This window comes from Eulemur rufifrons, unplaced genomic scaffold (assembly GCF_041146395.1).
Source record: "Eulemur rufifrons isolate Redbay unplaced genomic scaffold, OSU_ERuf_1 scaffold_549, whole genome shotgun sequence".
Classification (NCBI taxonomy): Eukaryota; Metazoa; Chordata; class Mammalia; order Primates; family Lemuridae; genus Eulemur; species Eulemur rufifrons.
The window spans coordinates 20,001-23,332 of NW_027183331.1; the positions used below are offsets into that span (position 1 = coordinate 20,001).

At 74.6% G+C, this 3,332-nt stretch overlaps 1 non-coding gene across 1 annotated transcript; it reads left to right on the plus strand.

Annotated features, from left to right (window-relative positions):
* The first annotated feature begins 653 nt into the window (after positions 1-653).
* Positions 654-806, plus strand: LOC138380570 (5.8S ribosomal RNA). The gene has a single exon (XR_011232865.1). It is a non-coding gene; the product is annotated as a 5.8S ribosomal RNA (ribosomal RNA).
* The last annotated feature ends 2,526 nt before the right edge of the window (positions 807-3,332 follow it).

Sequence of the window (3,332 nt, forward strand, 5' to 3'; positions counted from 1 at the left end):
GGTGTGGTGGCGGTGGTGGTGTTGGCCGGCGGTGGGTGGTGGTGGGTGGGAGCCGCCGTCTTCCCTCCCCGTCCGCCCCCCCTTCCAGGTACCTAGCGCGTTCCGGCGCGGAGGTTTAAAGACCCCTGGGGGTCGCCCGTCCGCCCCGTGGGTCGGGGGCGGTGGGCCCGGTGTTGTTTCGGGCGGAGGTCGGGTGGGCGGGGGAGTTGGCGGTCCGGAGCGGCCTGGCCTTGCCCCGGCAAGACCCCAGGCAAGCCCCCGCCTCCGCCTCCTCCTCCTCCTCCCCTCCTCCCACGTCAACCGGACTCCGCCCCCGGGCCGGGGGTGCCGTGCGCACGTGCGCGCGTGCGGCGGGTCGTCGGCGGCCGTCGTGGGAAAGGGGGCTTGACCCCGGCGGTCGTCGTCGCGCCCGTTGCCGCGTCGCCGCGCCGGCGCTCCGTGCCACGGGGGCGGGAACCCCCCGGGCGCCTGTGGGGCGTCCGTGCCCGCGCGCCGGGCGCCCCGTGTGGGAACTTCCGACCTTTCGGAGTCTGGTCCTGTCGTCTTGACTGGCTCGGCCTGAGGCAATTCCCTACCCCTTGGTGGGGGTGGGGAAGGTGTCGTGCCAGGGAGGGCCTCCCTCCGCGGAGGTCCTCGCCCATCAAACCTCATACGACTCTTAGCGGTGGATCACTCGGCTCGTGCGTCGATGAAGAACGCAGCTAGCTGCGAGAATTAATGTGAATTGCAGGACACATTGATCATCGACACTTCGAACGCACTTGCGGCCCCGGGTTCCTCCCGGGGCTACGCCTGTCTGAGCGTCGCTTGACGATCAATCGCCCCCCCCCCCGTGGGTGTGCCTCCGGGCCCCCGCGGGGGTCGCGCGGCTGGGGGTTTCTCTCGCAGGGCCCCGCTGAGGGGTCCCTCCGTCCCCCTAAGTGCAGACCTTGGTGGTGCGCCCCTCCTCTTCCGTCCCGTCCCCCCACGTAGGCACGTCGTTGGTGCGTGGGGGGTGGACGTGGTGGGGTCGCGTCGCCGCCCGCGACGAGGGAGAGAGGCCGGGAGGGCTTTCTCCCGCGGGCGCCACGGTGCCATCCTCTCGGGAGCCGCCTCGCGCCCTGCGCGGCCGGGCCTTCCCTCCTTCTGGGGGGTTCGCCTGGGAGGGCCCGACGGGGGTGTGTGTTCACGTGCCCCTCGCGCGCGTCGGCGTGTCTCGGTCGCTCGGCGCCGGGGTGCGGGGTCTGGGGACGAGGGGGTCTGTGTGCGCGGAGGGTGTCGTGTCTGGGTCGCCGTCTTTCACCGCACGCCCCTGGCGGCGGCCCGGCGGTCTGGGCCGCCACCCTCCGCCCCCTCCTCGTCTTCCCCTCTTTCCCCCACACCGGCGTCGCCGGCCAAACGCGCCCCCGCGCCTACGGGGGGCCGGGTCCACGTCCCCGCCGTGTTGCCCGTTCGGGGCCGCACCCCGGGGATGCGTGCCCCGGTGGCGACCCGCGGGACGCCGCGGCGTCGTCCGCCGTCGCGCGCCCGCCCCCGGGGTCGCCGCGGCCCACCGCCGCGCTGCGTGTCCCGAGCCCGGGCGCGGGGCTCAGGATGGGTGCTGACCGCCGTGTCTCTGCCGTGTCCCCTCCGCCTCCGTCCGTCCGAGGGACCGCCGAGGCGCCTGGGGAAGGAGGGCGGTCGGTTGGTTTGGGGGGGTGCCCTCTGGTCTCCTCGGGCACCTTCCCCACTCTGCGCGACCTCCTCCCTCTCTCGGGTGTCGCGGTGTGTGTCCCTCGAGGTCGGGCGGAGGGGGGGTGCGGTCGAGGCGCTGGTGATCTCCCCGTCAGCCCCGGTCCGCGCCCGCCGGCCCGTGCTCCGTCCCGTCGTCCCCGCGGCCTCCGACGCGCTCTCCTTCCCCGCGCCCGCCCTTGTGACTCGCCTCGGCGGCCGCCGCCGCTGGGTGGTCGTGGGGTGCGGCCGGGGGGGAGGTGCCGTCGTCCGGAGGGCCGGGGGCGGCGGTCGACCGTGGTGCCCCCACCCCCGCTCCATCGAGCGTGTGTGCCTCGGCTCCCGCCTCTCCCCTCGGGTCCCCCGAGCGCCCGTGCGTGCGTCGGGACGCGCCGTCGTTCCCCCGGCGCGCGCGCGTGTGCCTCCCCTCCGAGACGCGACCTCAGATCAGACGTGGCGACCCGCTGAATTTAAGCATATTAGTCAGCGGAGGAAAAGAAACTAACCAGGATTCCCTCAGTAACGGCGAGTGAACAGGGAAGAGCCCAGCGCCGAATCCCCGCCCCGCGGTGGGGCGCGGGAAATGTGGCGTACGGAAGACCCACTCCCCGGCGCCGCTCGTTGGGGGGCCCAAGTCCTTCTGATCGAGGCCCAGCCCGTGGACGGTGTGAGGCCGGTAGCGGCCCCCGGCGCGCCGGGCCCGGGTCTTCCCGGAGTCGGGTTGCTTGGGAATGCAGCCCAAAGCGGGTGGTAAACTCCATCTAAGGCTAAATACCGGCACGAGACCGATAGTCAACAAGTACCGTAAGGGAAAGTTGAAAAGAACTTTGAAGAGAGAGTTCAAGAGGGCGTGAAACCGTTAAGAGGTAAACGGGTGGGGTCCGCGCAGTCCGCCCGGAGGATTCAACCCGACGGCGTGGTCCGGCCGTGCCGGCGGTCCGGCGGATCTTTCCCGCCCCCCGTTCCTCCCGACCCCTCCACCCGCCCTCCCTCCCCCGCCGCCCCTCCTCCTCCCCCTCCCGGGGTGGGGGTTGGGGGGCTCCGGCGGGTGCGGGGGTGGGCGGGCGGGGCCGGGGGTGGGGTCGGCGGGGGACCGCCCCCCGGCCGGCGACCGGCCGCCGCCGGGCGCATTTCCACCGCTGGCGGTGCGCCGCGACCGGCTCCGGGACGGCTGGGAAGGCCCGGCGGGGAAGGTGGCTCGGGGGTCCCCGTCCTCTCCGCCGCCCGCCCTCTCTCCCCGAGAGGAGGGGGCGGCGTGCGGGGGCGGGCCCAGCCCCCGAGTGTTACAGCCCCCCGGCAGCAGCGCTCGCCGAATCCCGGGGCCGAGGAAGCGAGACCCGTCGCCGCGCTCTCCCCCCTGCCGGCGCTCACCCCCGCGGGGGGTCCCCCGCGAGGGGGCTCCCCTCCGCGGGGGCGCGCCGGTGACTCTCCGGGGGGCCGGGCCGCCCCTCCCACGGCGCGACCGCTCCACCAACCCCCCCTCCGCGCTCTCCCCGGACCTCCCCCCTCCCGGGGCGGGGGCTCCGGGGAGGCCCCGCGCGGCCGGGGGCGGGGCGGACTGTCCCCAGTGCGCCCCGGGCGGGTCGCGCCGTCGGGCCCGGGGGATTTTTTTTCTCTCCAGGGGCCACGCCGGAAGTTTTTCG